This window comes from Typopeltis vanoorti, chromosome 1 (genome assembly GCF_054136105.1).
Source record: "Typopeltis vanoorti isolate ZY-2024b chromosome 1, IOZ_Tvanoo_1.0, whole genome shotgun sequence".
Taxonomy (NCBI): domain Eukaryota; kingdom Metazoa; phylum Arthropoda; class Arachnida; order Uropygi; family Thelyphonidae; genus Typopeltis; species Typopeltis vanoorti.
Window position 1 is genome coordinate 76,158,251 of NC_143549.1, and position 15,563 is coordinate 76,173,813.

Sequence of the window (15,563 nt, forward strand, 5' to 3'; positions counted from 1 at the left end):
GGAAAGTCCTAAATAACAGACTAGAGCAGGATTATATAATGACTAATGCAAATCTGTAAAGCGCAAGTTTTCCTCCTGTCACGTGACTCGTTCATCAGTTACATTTTAATAACTGAATTATCGTAATTATATCTCTTTTGTTTTGGTCATAACTAAATTATCGTTAGATTGATTTTTTTTCCTCTTTCCTTCCTTCTCTATTTATTATCTCACTTCTCTCCCCCCCTTGTCGGAGGGGAAAAGTAGGATAAGTACTATGTACGTGTGTGTGACTCATTTTCATTTGTTTAATGTCCTTGTCTGCGTACTCCTGTCAATAGCAATTGTCATATTTGTTGGTTTTTACGCTTGCTTAAGGAAGGTACTATTTTACGTGCATTTCTATATAATTCTTTCATCTTTCTACTTCCTACTATTCTGAACAGTAAAAGTACTGTTCTAACATTTCCACTATCCAAATACGATACGACAAATGGTTGGAATACGAGCAAATTTATCTTCGTCTCAGTGTCGTAAGATAAATTAAGCACAATAATGTATTTATTGAGTGTGAAGGGTACCTACGGCGCCACTTGTGCATAGTGACAAATATATATTTTGTAAGTGAAGATTTCTGTGGTTTAAAACTTCAAATGGCATATTACGGTAATTGACCACATTTTTTTTAATAAGCTATATAAAACACAATGAATTCTAAAATCAAATGTTTATGAGATATGTCTAATCACTTATAATTATCGTTTTTTTAAATGAGCAAATGGAGCACCGAAAAATAACGTTTAGGAGCCTCCAAGAAATCAAGTCGACCGTAGATAAATATTCCTTTAAATTTTATTCCTCAGAATATTCATAATTATAATTTTTTTTCTTTTATTTAATGACGATTTCTGAGTTTTTAATTTTTAGTTTATTAAAACAACAGAACAGGAAATTAAGATAATTACAATTGCGTGTTTAAGTTTTTTTTTATGATAATTATAAGGATTTTGTTTTTGAACCTCGTTTTATGAATGCTTCGTAACTAGTTCCACTGAATGTTTGTCTAATTATTTTTCACTGTTGACTATGCTCTGTTGAACTCATTAATAGGGTAGAGAACTGTCACAATTTTCAGCGTAATGCATTACGTTTAAAATGACATGTTCTCTTTATGGGTTAGCTTTTCACGCGATTGGTCATGCAAGACTTTGCTCTCTCCAACTGAAAAGTTACCTTTCCAAAATAATTACACATCATTATTAGTTCAACCGTCAAAGTCAACGAGCGAATATTTTTTTGTAATAAAAAGAATATTAAATAAAAGAAGTTAGTAAGTAAAGAGATAATGAAACATCTTTAGACGCTCAATGTATTTAGTAATGTTTACTTTTCATGGTAAGTTGAAATAATACAAATAAAGCACTAACGATGTAAGTTCCTATAGTGTAGAGGTTATCACATCCGCCTAACACGCGGAAGGTCCTAGGTTAGATCCCTGGTAGGCACAGTGGTTTTATTTTCCTATTCTCTTGCCATAAGTTTGAATTAAAAACATTCCGTATATCCGTATGTATTCAAACCTTTCATTTGAATGCATGTTTTTTATTTTCGCTTTGGACTTGCGATATTTTCATATGTCCATCTAATCAATTCCTTACGTTGTGGTCCAGAAGTATCCCCCTGAAAGAACACATCGGTCAATGTGCAACAGGAAATCTAATTCTAAAGAGCATGTTATATCTCATACTGCCTTCAACACTCTGGATTATGTCAACATCCGAGGTTCTACCATGCTCTTGCTGTTCATTCTATAGCTGTCCATATCGTGCATGGGGTGGTAGGAATCGAGTCTCGTCGTACAATTCTATTTCCCGATCATCAAACAGCTGTTGCTGTCAAACGGGTGTATTACAGCATACGTTTTTGAAAATGATCTTCAGTGAGGAGAGAATGTCTTGTGGGTCTTCGGTACCGGCACTCCGATACGAGCTAGTGTGGGATATCACCAGAAGGAATATTGTTCTTGCGCTCTCTGTATCGTATTGCGGATGTTCACTGTAGCAACCTTCCTTATCGATCAACAAGCATACGGTGTCATCTTCGGTGGACGAATTCGTCTGTTCGATACTATTCTGCGTACACTTGAGCAAACAAGGCTGCTGTTTGGACTGAAGACATCTGACAATCGTGTTTCTCTTCTTTGAAGTACTTGATATCGTTTCTTTTTCTCATCACTGTTGCAAGTGAACACTTTCGTTTGCACAACATATACTACACTGTGGTAGCGTATGGTGGTGATGGTGGGATGCTACAGGTACTTTACATCGCTTAGACTGGGCAGGTTCTACTCTTAAGTGGTCATGGTCACAATTTAATGTTTTGTAACCGTTAGTAAAGATAATGGTTTTGAAGATAGCGAACACGTAGAAATCTTAATGACAAGCACTTGTATTAACACTGGATTAACACTCGTAAAAAATTTTAGAGTTAGCTGGCTGGTCTCATATGGAGGTGGAGGGTTTTTCCTAACGAAAACTCAGGGTTTTCATCCTTCAAAACAGCAAATCGGCCATAACAACAACAGCAACAACAACAACACACACAAATACAAATTTTACAAATAAAAATTCATTACAGAAGAAAATATGAAAAAGGTAACTCATTAAACCATCTTCCAACACAAACTCCACACCATCTTGGATGATAATGCAGAGTTCTTCGCGAAATGTTATTGATTGTGTTTTATGGCACAAAGACATCAAAGGTCATACTGCCCCAGGGCACAAGTTACAGCAGTGCATGTGGTAGACCATCAGTAGGATGATCACAGACATCCATGCCCACGGCGGGATTTGAACCCGCAGCCTTTTGGCTGGAGAGCGGACACGCTAACCACTCGGCCAACCAGGCCAGCTCGCGAAATGTAAACATCATCGTCAATGCTCTTGATTTTCATACGTTTAATACTTTCAATGATAGCATTCGCTCAGTAATGTGTTGTCCGTAGTGGTTGAAGTTCTACACCGAGAAAAAAAACCTTTCTGCATTGTCGACATCGATTTGTTTTTCTTCTTTGAGTTGTTCTCAAAACTCATTTAAATGCCGATGAATGCTATTTCATGTGACATTCTGGGAACCACAGAAAGTCGCACATTTCGTTGTTCTTCAGTGTGGACATGGACATACACATGCTATTTGGTATGCCGTAAGATCCAATTCAGTGTCGCCACCTACCTTCAAAGCAACAAAATTTGGGAAATGCATTAAGGGCTCAGCTTTCATTTCTATTTCATGACATGACGACCCTATAGTATATCTAATGAGAAGTGTTGGCGAAAACCGTTTCAGATTCACCCTCAGTTTTGTATCGCGTTGATTCCAACGTGCAAAATCATTTTTCTGAAATGGACTGGATTCCACTTGGGTATCCTGTTAAGTTTAAATTAATTCTTTAATGTTGTTTTGGGGCACTGCAATATTCCAAGTAGAGGAAACAAACCATTCGTTATATTTTACTAAAGAAAATGTTCGCATTTGAAGGTCTGTAAATTTTCGAGTTGACTACGAGTACTGTTCAAGGAAAAAGAAAGAAAGAAAGATCATTTGTTGGAATGTGGAGTTTGTTGAAAGCTCCTCATCCTTGTATGACGCTGTCTTTTGATATTTTTGCCATTCTTTGCTTTCGCTCAATGCATTTCAAAGAGTTTTGCTTGTGTTATATCGTCTTCTGAATATTTTAAAAGCCTAAATAGCTCAAGACGTTATTTAGAGTTTTCTAAACATGAACTTTGCTACTAAAAATGCTTCTTAATAAAAGTATTTCATTAAACTGAGCTATAATTTATGCTTAATCATATATATTCAAAGGAAGTTTTAAGAAACAGTGTTTAACGATGTTCCATTAAATATTGAACTTGTATGGTAAAAATGCTAACTATTTTTTGTCTATTTATTTATCTTCCGTTTGCTTTTCTCCAACTCTTTACGTAGTCATCTTGAATAATTGTTTTTCTGTTTCACAAACAGCGCAACACGCTGATGTTCACAACATGTGTTCAAAGTTTGTTTTTCGCCGAGAACTTCCTTTCTGACTAAAGTTGGGGGAAGTAACAATTCTAAAGGTCTTTGCAATATTTGTCGAACGCTTGTGACCCCTTTTACGTACCAATTCCCGATCATAGCTTAAGCAATCCTGGGCACATCGCTGCAGTTGGATAAATTTTAAGGAAATGGATTAGTATTTGGAATGTTTGCATTCGGTTTAAATTGGATAACTTCTTAGTGTCCAATATATCCAAGACGGTGAATACAATCAAAAGTGAGTTGTTGCTATGGTAACGTCACTGTATAATAAGTATTACCTCATAGTTGATCACTTAACTGAGGACCACAGTGGTTGCTAATTAGAGCTACTGTGGAACCATATGTCGCTGAATCCCTCAGACTTTCTTCGATAGAAAAAGGATAACTCAGATAGGAAATACAGAGGTAGAGGGTTTTTTCTTCCGGAAACTAGGGTTTTTCGTCCAAGTTATTTGTTTTTGTTAATTTTGTCATTTGTATTGCATTCCAGTTGAAATAGTGCAACAGTTTCGATTTAAAAAATAAATCATCTGACTCCTTTTATTTCAGAGAATAATATATGCCTGTTAGGGTTTAGAGCCTCGAGATAGTGGTAATTGTCCGCTGTACTATTTTCCCCTGATGCCGTTGTAATTACTGATAGCCTTGAGCTCAGCTACCAGAGATGGTTAAGGATGGAATCCAGCTGTCCACGGATTTTCCAAAAAAAAAAAAAAACGTTTTCATCCATAGCGCTAAGCTACCCGAAGAAAGACTGTTCTAAGTTCGATTCTCACCCTACAACAACGTATGGAAATTGAATGAATTTAGATCTCACAGTATTCAGTATTTCTGACAGTACTACAAATGTTAGGATATCTCTCCTGAAAAAGTGCTTCTAGGATGAAGATTGATTGGCTTTTAGTCTTCAAAAGTTAGTTAAGACTAAAGGAGCCCCCACCTACCCTCATTGTAAAACAGAAATTGTTAGAATAGCCTATAATTATAGTCCGTTTTAAGGGGAGAGAGAGAGAGAGAGAGAGAGAGAGAGAGAGAGAGAGAGAGAGAGAGAGAGACTTTGATCAGTCAGTTTGCATATCCTAAGAATCTTTGAAGAACTAAAACTTACTTCAATGTATCCACGCAACCAAATAAACACAAATTCTTTCAATTTTTTTAACATTTATTTTAATTCTTTACATAGATCAGAGCTTTATTTTCGACTGTTGATATTTTCATTAATTTTGCGAGAATTATTCTGTGACAGATTTACTTTATTCAAACGACTCTATCTACTGATAATGGTATGTTTATTAATGAGATATCGGCTTTTTGGCTCCTGCACTCCAGACATTCAAATTTCGTTATATTTTCACCAACTTAGGAGTTATTACGATATAATAAATACTTGGGACAAAGATTTCTCTTTTGTGCGTCAGCAAATGTTTGAATTAAAAAAGAAAAAAAATTGAGCTGCCTCGACAAAATTTTCTGATAATTCCTCACTGAATTTCAATAAAATATGCTGAATAAGAATCCCGTAATCACTTTCCCACGGACGAAAATAAAATGAATATATGGGGTGCTTATGACTTTTTGCGAAACAGAAAACTTTCCTAGGTTTAATTACCGTGATGAACAAATCATCTGATAAACACATTTGCTTATTACCCGCGTTTTATAGAATAACGTGATCAGAAATTGCATAAAAAAATATTGCAGACATGATTTGAGAAATGTAACCTTTGCTTAGAGCGATACTATAGCCTATTATGGATTGCGCTGAATTTTTCGCGACGATCGTAAATCAGTAAACATTGGTAACATAAAAGTATGCAAACAGGCACAAAAGACTGAGATCGAACCATAAAAGATGGAAAATCACAGCGAAATCATTGAAACGTGCCCATATATTACCACAGTCTATAGCTGCGTGCTTGCATGAGGTAGCGACAATATTTCTCGGGCCATTCCCATAGTCGTGGGGTCATTTTAAACTCCACAGAATGAGATTCTTACAGATTTTCCTTAGTATATACTTACAGCAATTCGCAAAGACTCAAACCTTCTTTTGATCTCTAATGAGGTAGTCACCATCCACCACGTAAAAGTGTGCATGGAACAATCCACGACGGGATAATTCACCTCTTACAAATCGGTTCCAGACTGTTTCATGTACTCGAATCAGAAGACCTTCGTAGATGATTTCAAGTGTGAAACCGGTTCACATTTCCTGTGTTACTGCATGATAGATTACAAATGAAAACAAATGTAATGGACATGAAATATATTGAGAACTTGATGAAATTTTTTCGGGTAAATAATAGTTGTTCTGTTTTTTCTTTATAGGCTTATAATCATCGTCTTTCCTCTGAGATAGAGTGTCACGATGATGTCCTCCTTTTTCTCTGGAATTCATCTACTCCAAGACTGATTATCTGTAGAAGAAAGTTCTAAGAAAACATATGCATTATTAGACAAGCTTTCTTCTCTTTCGGATTTTCCGGATGTCGTATCTGAGATGATGAAGGGAAGGGGTCTGCGTTGACATCTGTGCAGTTGCACTCCACAATTCAGGCGATTACTTGTTCATTGATGAGAGATGAGAGAAGAAGGATTTCTGCCACGTTGCGGATAGATTCGACAGAGAGGAGGAGGGGATCGGGATACGTACCAAACTAGTTTCTGTTTTAATACAGAAGAGACTCGTTTCCTCTGATTGTTTCTTTTCTTCGCTCTTATTTTAGGTTAGTTGTTGTTTCGGAATTAGGGCCGAAGCAACTTGGGCTATTCCTAGTTTCCAGAAAGGGAAAATTCTGCTACCTTCCTCTGAGACTGGGCTAATTCACCTTCAGTTGAAAATCCCTCGGTTCGAATCCCGTATAAGATTCGAACCCGTCGAAGCAGAGTGAGCTGCGGAGGCTTCTTAATTTTAGGTTAAGAAATTCATGAAGGATACGTCAATTGAGGTGTGAAGTTTTCTAGACTTTGGCGTATTTATGTGTTTCAGGCATATCGTGTTAACAGAGACTAAGCCTCTGTATTATCACCGTCCCTTTCCACTAAGCCCTTTGAGTGGAAAGAAGCGAATTAGGTTCGAATCAGATCTAGGAGGCGAAAAATCCTTATCACGCTTTATCAAACGAAGGTGAGTTACCCATCTCATAGTGAAGTAGCAGGGATTTTCTGTCCTGCATCAAAGCAAATCAGCCATAGAACACACGCAATTTACCAGGGGGGGGGGTTGAAAGTTCTGATAAACACCTAGAACAAAAATGTTTTTTTTCATATAAAAATTGTTCATAAAATGTTTATTTCGTATAAAACATGTTTTTCAGAAAATATATTTTCTTTTAAGATATATAAAAAGACAAAATTAATTAATTTTTTTGTTCTAGGTGTTTATCAGAATCTTCCAGTTTCCCACACCCACCCACCCATCCTCGTACACACAAGGACATTATATAATTAGACACAAGCCTAATCATCTTGTCCTAAAATGACGGTTACGAAAATCAATGTGAGTAGGTCATGGGCCTGAAAAGCCTGTAATTACTTCAGTTTATTCTTAGTATTATTTTAAATGGAGAGAAAAGTGACAGTAAGTCCTCTAGTTGATATACAATACAACATGCAACCTGTAGAATCCGGAAGATGTCAATGAGCCTTGATCTTGTGATGTAGTTGATTCAAATAGGCTAGTGTTTCAATATTTGGAAAAGCTTACGGCATTGGTAAGTAGATGCTAAATATTTTAGACTTTTTTTTCGCCCACATTCTTGACTTCGGTGCTTCTCCCCATATACTTTGTCATTTTATTATTCCAGAAGAATGTGGTGCAGACCAAACTCTATTTGTGATAGATTTCAACTGATGCAGTATTATTACTCTAAAGTAAATAACTTTTTAGATTATATTGACGTTTTTATGTTTCTTCTTCGCGGAAAAGTAGAGCACGTCGAATCCCCATTCTTTCGATGTTTGTTTATTTTTGTTACAATACAGTGGCAGCTCTTTGAATTTATTTCCGAAAGGAATCCTAAAGAAGGTGAAATTTTCCAGATGCTGTTTTTTAAAGTTTTATTTTCGAGATACACATGCGAAGGCTTTTGTATAGAACTGTTTATACAATACGAACTTTAGCTGAATGGATAAAGTCTCCACTTTCCAGCCGACATGTGGTGGATTCGAACCCATTGTAGCAAACGGGTTTGTGAATATTGTCATGTGGATATTTTATTTGAAGGTGATTTTTGTGGAGGATATGATTGTACTACATGAAAAATTTACATCATTACTAACTTTCTATCTACAATTTTCCTCCAAATGGATGGAACTGGAAAAAAATCGCTTCCGTAGTAAGCGAGAGAGAGAGAGAGAGAGAGAGAGAGAAAGGTTTAATCCTAGTAGAAAAAAGAAAGCTCTAATGACCGCCTTCCAATGTCTATTCGACAATGTGACTGAGCCAAATGAACCAAATGAATGGATGCAGCCTTCCTTCCAGGAAGCCTCTTAAGAGGCTTCCTGGAAGGAAGGCTGCATCCATTCCCACTTCATTCTGTGAATGTCACAGAGCTGGGAAACCATCGTAGATTTCAACAACTCAAAGCAAACCTTTGAGTAATGGTTGAACATCATCTACACCTGTACAGCACAACAGAGGTAGGCAAGTCTACCTCTGGATGAGGATATCTCCTGTGGATATCAACGGCAAGAAAGAAAGAAAGATAGAGAGCTAACAGCTGAATAATGAACTACCTCCTGTGCCATTCGTTCGTTTTCAAAGGTTTCTTCTTATGTATTGCCCATACAAAGAAGAACAAAACTCTTCTAAATGACTAGAGAAGGAAACTAGAAAAAAAGGAAACTATTTCAGGTTCTGTACGCTTCATGATGCCAGTCGCTCTCCATTCTAACTCTGTATGCCAAGCATACGTATATTTCTGAACATTGTTTGGATTCTATTTCTGAAATTGTTTCATGTTTTTTCGTCTCTAGTTCTCAATGGAGTGTTCTTTGCAATTCTGAAAAGACGCCATCCTAACGTCTCTCTCTCTCTCTCTCTCTCACACACACACACACACACACACACACACACACACACCGCACCGTGATTTATGCAACATCATTATTCATTCATCCTTTCTGAGGTCTCATTATTTCTCTATGTTGTTTGTTCTTTATTCTGGTATTTTCCTCATCGCTAGTGTATTTTAATCTTCATTTCTAATCCTTTACAGTTATCGTGTCTAATTCTTTATTGTACTTTATTCTTTTATGGTCGTTCGGTTTCTTATACTTTCAAACAATTTATCGATCATACTATTATTTCAGTTAAGTTCTAAGTTTATAAATTTCAAGTTTATGAAGATAGAAACGTGAAAGTGCCCCTGTTCTACGTCAAAGTATGTGTTTCAAAATGCATCATCTACGTCATCACCATAGTTTTACTCATAAAATCACAGGTCAAAGCCAGCGCTTTCAAAACAAAAGGGCGCTCCTTGGCAAAGACTTTGATCCTATTTCAAAGACCGTTCGGAATCCTAATTCAGTTAAATATTATGACAATAAGTAAGGAGGCACAAATATACCTTAGAAATATGGTCAGTGCTTAGGATTTGCAGTAGCATTCCATTGGAATATAATGCGAGTAATCACATAATCCAACTCTTTTGTAGGACACGCATGATTGAGGATGAGCAAAAGCAAAGCCACCTTTGGTTTAATGTTACAATCTTGGTTTTCAGTGATAACGAAACAACTATTGAGAACATCACTGAAATTTATTCCGAGGATCTGAGTTGATCCTTCAAGTGAAAACTACCAGAATAGATAATGAACTAGCGCATCGTAGATCTGCTAAAGGTTTCTTGAGAAATGCGATGACGTAATCTGTAAAGGCAACTCACTTATATTGCCTATTATGGGACTGGAAGGAGAATTCCCTGTAATATTCGACGAGGGGGGGGGGTGTAATTTTGAACCTCAATGAACAGGGATGGCTTCATTGCTACTAAAGAAAACTAAACCTAGTGGACAACCTTGTCGCACTCTTTTGTATATGTTCCAAGAAGTTCAAAACTTATTCGTTCAAGACACAACGAAACGTGTTCTCCAGATCAGTAGAAAGAAAGCTGATCCTCCCTGTGTTATATAAATGGAGAGAATTCTTAAACCACAGAAGATGCGTCGTTCATCTCTTAGGCTGAGACCTTTTGCTTCTGTGATCCAAGTGATGGTTTAGCCAGCTGTTCAGCAATTTAGTGAACAGCTTGATATCGAAACTGGGGGGGGGGGGAACCAATGACATATCAAAAAAAGCTATACCCAAGTTATATTTGTCTTTCCTAATGTGTGTGTGTGTGTGTGTGTGTGTGTGTGTGTGTGTGTGTGTGTGTGTGTGTGTGTGTGTGTCTTTATATATATGTATTTCTCCTGTGATAACTTAGTCTATCTTCTTTACACTAGAATAAATAAATGATATTTATGGGATATATAAATAATTGTACATTAGAAAAGATGACATTGGATGAAATATTTGATAAAAAAAAATTTTTTTAAAAAAGCCAATGCATCCGGTTCTCGTCCTACCTTGGACGATTGATACAGCTCTCTTGCTGTTCCTCGGTTGCATCCCCACTAAAGGAAAGTATTTTATGTTGTCTGTAGATATGAATGCGTTCTAAAGGCAGGTTTGCCTCTTTTTTGAAGGATAAAAAACCCTAGTTTCCAGGAGGGAGAACTCCGCAGCTTCATTTGAGACCGAGCTAACTCACCTTCATATGAAGAGCCCTGAGAAAGGTCCTTCGCGTCCTAGACAAGATTACAACCGAAGTCTTTGCACCTAAAGAGAGCTTCGTCTATACTGATTGAGCTACGGATAGTCTCTTATAAATTGTAAGTCCTCTCAATCTGAAATGCTTTTTATTCCTCTAAAAGGGAGTAGGCGGAATTCCTTTGCCGCTGACTTTTGAATGCTAGTGGACACTCACTCTCCATTTTTCCAGCGTATATCGAGGGTCAGCCCAAACTATTTAATAAATCAAAGGTTTTCAGCAGAAAGAGAACGACAGACATCTGCTGCCATCTCGTGACTTTAAATCCTAACACTCACACTATTACAGAACTCAGCATAAATGATACACTTTATTATAAAAGATAATATATTTGTATATTTAATATAATTATTACAAAATAAAATTATTGCAAATGCAACGAGAGAAAAATTAAGTGTTGTCCAGTTTGAAGGCGTTTTCTAGCCAAGAGGATGTGCATACTTGCGTTACGCAATGGGCTAAGATCATGTTTCATGTGTTTATGCACGTTATTAAACTTAAATGAACAGCACGTACTCATTTTTGTCATTTAATTTTTTTTTTAAATCCGTTTTAACTTGATTTGCTTTTTCGATAGCTGACGTCAGGGGCGAATGCTGGTCCTGAAATTCACGCTTGCTCTTGTCATCATTCAGGGAGTGAGAGGTGTGATTAGCGGAATAATGAATTACTGACCATTTAAAACTATATATTTAGAAATTTATGTACATTTAATCATACAAATACAACATTTATTTTACAAATGATATTCTATCTTTTTCAATTTAACTGCTTGAATACGAATTCTACCCTACAGTTCTTCTTTATGAACTGGTCAATAACATCGTCATAAAAAGTTGGTTGTAACTTAATTTTCCCAAGCAACACGCACACTTGTAAAGGCTGGCTGAAGCTCACTGACTAGAGCTACTTTGACTGCGTATGGCCTGTGTTTAAGACGACGTGAAGGGAGCTGAAATGGCTATGCGCGCGCATGAAATCACAGTGCTGCAGCGAGGACCTGGAAACTCTTACAACCGAGCAAGCATCGGCCTTCGATACACAACGCAAAATTCAAAATCTCAATTATTGCCGCGCAAGCTTAAGACTCCTCTGTCTGCAAAAATAAAAGCCTAAATGGGATGCTTATAAATGCATGCATTTATTAACAAATAAATATTACTTCTTTCTCAATTAATGAGCTTGCGCAGCAAGAATGAAGAATTCGTTCCTGGTTGACATGGAATATCTTTTTTCAGATTTTATATTTTTTATTAAATTAAATTTAATTTGTTTCAAACTGAACTGCGTACCACACTTTGGGAAGCCGTGATCCTAGTAAAAGGCGAATCATGAAAAGTAGACTGGATCTCGAATTCTTTCAATATGCAATGCTCCTCCTTACATACTCGGATAAGACAGAAAGCTTCTAATTGGTGCCGATAAAAAACTATATCCAACTGTCGAGTTTACTTTTCTTTTTAGTTTTTCATCTTTACATTACACTTCTCACCACAACCCTATTTTATGTTAAGTGGCTCATCATAGCCAAATTATAAGATCAATATTAACAAAAACGAATAAAGGTGTACTTGTAAAACTTATTTTATTAATCAAATTTTAGTGAAGTAATAAATAAAAGGTATTTATTATATAACTTTATTTAACTTTAAACTTTATTTTATACAATATACCTTATTTCATTTTGTAATTAATGTTATTTTATATTTTGATGTATGCTAATACAGCCACTAAAAAAATGAGGTAACATTTCATGTCTAATTTTTGTTTCGAAAAATGCGAAAAAAAAGTAAATTTACCAGACTTCCTCCTCGTAAATCTGTTTAGGTTCACTGGATTATCATGCTAATATCTTTTTTTTTTTTTTTCCCTTTGATGAGGCTTATTTTACAACTGTTTGTCTGGTGGTATTTCATCTCTACTGTTAAAATGTTTGCTCTAGTGCACTGCTGTGTCGCACGATTTCCGAAATCTATCCTAGATTCTCTTGTTACGTCACGTATATCTGAAACAGTTTCTTTCTCTGTATCATGGATATCATATCCTGACATAAGTGTAGTTCGTAATAATCAATGATCTCTGAGATGACTAAGTTATTTATTTATTTATAAACATGTTAGTTAGTTTACCCATACGAAAAATATCGATTTTACAAAACTACTGTATAAATTTCAGATATTAACATTTAGTTTTGGATGGGATCAAAATTTTTGTTACCTGATACTGCTGGCGCCATCTGTTGGATCATTCTGTTTCTTCCTTATATGTGGGGGAATCTATATCTCTATCTCTATATTATAAAAAGATAAGTCGAAATTTGAAACGTTTTTATGTCACGTCTTCGTTGTTTTGAAACGTCCAACAATGTGTTTGCCTTCATGAGACAACAATTTTATCGTTTCAGGATTACAACAATCAAACACATTCTCGACCATTAGAACAGTACGTGTTAGTAATCATTACCGAAATTAGCATAACGCGCATGTCATGACTGATTATATAGGAAATATTTTATTTTCATTTCGTCATTTTGAATAATTAAAGTGAGGTTCATAAAGAACCGGCCTACCAGCACGGAACTCGGAGGGTTGGGCGCCGTAGGCGCCAGGGGGGGGGGGAGACAGAGTCCCCTAGTACTATATATATATATTCTCTCTCTCTCTCTCTCTCTCTCTCTCTCTTTATATATATATATATATATACACCCGATATCACAGTGGTTGAAAAAAGTGAAAACAAGGGTCTTAAGTTTATCGAAGTATCAGTACCAGGAGATAGTCGGATTGACGACAAAGAAAATTAAAAAATTACAAAGTATCGCGATTTGCAAATCGAAGTTGAACGAATCTGGCAAAAGAAAACGAAAGTTGTTCCCATAATAATTAGTGCTTTAGGCGCCATCCCTAAAACATTGATAAAACATCTAGAAGCACTCGAGTTAGATGGATCAAAGATTGGGCAGCTGCAAAAGGCCGCTTTGTTCGGCACAGCTTTCATTTTCAGAAAGTATCTCCACAACTCATAGGCCCTTGGGTAGGGTCGAATTAGTGGAATATAACCAGCCTTTTCTTAAGACTGAGGAAGCAAATCAAGCTTTGATGAATATTATATATATATATATATATATATATATATATATATATATATATATATATATATATATATATATATATATATATATATATATATATATATATATATATATATATATATATTTATTTATTTATTTATTTATTATTTTAAATGACTGATACCGAGAGATAAAGATGTGACATGGTTTATTTAAAAAGATACTACTAGTTTACTAGTTTCGTTGAATGGATCAACTTCTTCAGGTATCACAATCAACGAAATATACAAAAAATAACAGAGACTTAAAAATTGCATTAACAGTATTAGTAGAAAAAAAAAAAAGTAGCACATTTTGAAAACAGTAATGCGAGCTTGAGAACTTAAACTGAGTTTTTTTTCTGTTAACTCAGACGAAGGTCGCCAACACATTGTGGACTGGACACAAACTTCTAATATCCATGTGTATGATGAACTTGAAAGAAAGATTGTCGAATCCAGAGAAATTGCCTTGGATTCTTCCCATATCAATAACAGCCTAAGTTTCAATCTCTCTGACGCACACATTCTCTGTTCAATACTGGCGCACCCGTGACAGCACGTAGTCAACTTTTATTTGGAACTCAAGGTCGCATTACTGTTTTCAAAATGTACTACTGTCTTTTGTACTAGTACTGTTAATGCAATTTTTAAGTTTCTGTTATTTTTTGTATATTTCTTTGATTGTGATACCTGAAGAAGTTGATCCATTCAACGAAACTAGTAAACTAGTAGTAGTAGTAGTAGTAGTAGAGAGAGAGAGAGAGAGAGAGAGAGAGAGAGAGAGAGAGAGAGAGAGAGAGAGAGAGAGAGAGAGAGGAATATAGAGGAATTTTTGAGCTCTTAGCTGAGATTTCTGTTTTTATTAAAATTAATTTCGCGTGCCACCAGTTTGTTTGTGTGGTTCAATTCATTTACCATCCGCATCAGTCCGGTCAGGTCTTCTGAGACGATAGCAATGTTGTCAGCAAATCGAAGAATCCTTAATTAGTTTCTTAATCTATTACTATCCCTCTTGGTCCAGTCAGTTTTACTGTTCAGTTGTAGATGCAAAAATCTATGGATTAGAGGATCATCTTATTTATGTTAATTAGGATATAATGTCAATTTCTCTCTGTGTAAATAGCTGATCTGCTGAGACATCTGCTACAAATAGCGTATCGTATTTACCACCTCGGTTCACTAACAGAGCATCTAAAAGTGCGACATGAGCTGCGGAATCAAGTGCTCTGGTATAGTCGATCAAAGCGATGTTCAGGGAATTTGTTATATTCATTATATTTTTTTAATAATTTGATTTATTACATGCAAGTAATTTATCATTCAAAAGTTTTCCCTAAATCTTGCTTGCTCATTTTGCTGGTTTCTTCTAGTTGGACAACGAATCTGTTTTGAATACATCTAATGGAAAATTTTTATTTATGGGAAATGAGACTGATTGGTATGTAGTTGTTCATATCTGATTTACAATTTTTCTTGTGTAAAAGGATTAGCTTTGAATATAATCCATCTCAGACCAGCCGCTGCTCTGAGATAGATTTCTTGATAATAACCCTGCGTAGAATATGACCAATGTAG

At 35.8% G+C, this 15,563-nt stretch overlaps 1 non-coding gene across 1 annotated transcript; it reads left to right on the forward strand.

Moving 5' to 3' along the window:
- The first annotated feature begins 1,413 nt into the window (after positions 1 to 1,413).
- Positions 1,414 to 1,486, forward strand: TRNAV-AAC (transfer RNA valine (anticodon AAC)). Its single transcript has one exon. It is a non-coding gene; the product is annotated as a tRNA-Val (tRNA).
- The last annotated feature ends 14,077 nt before the right edge of the window (positions 1,487 to 15,563 follow it).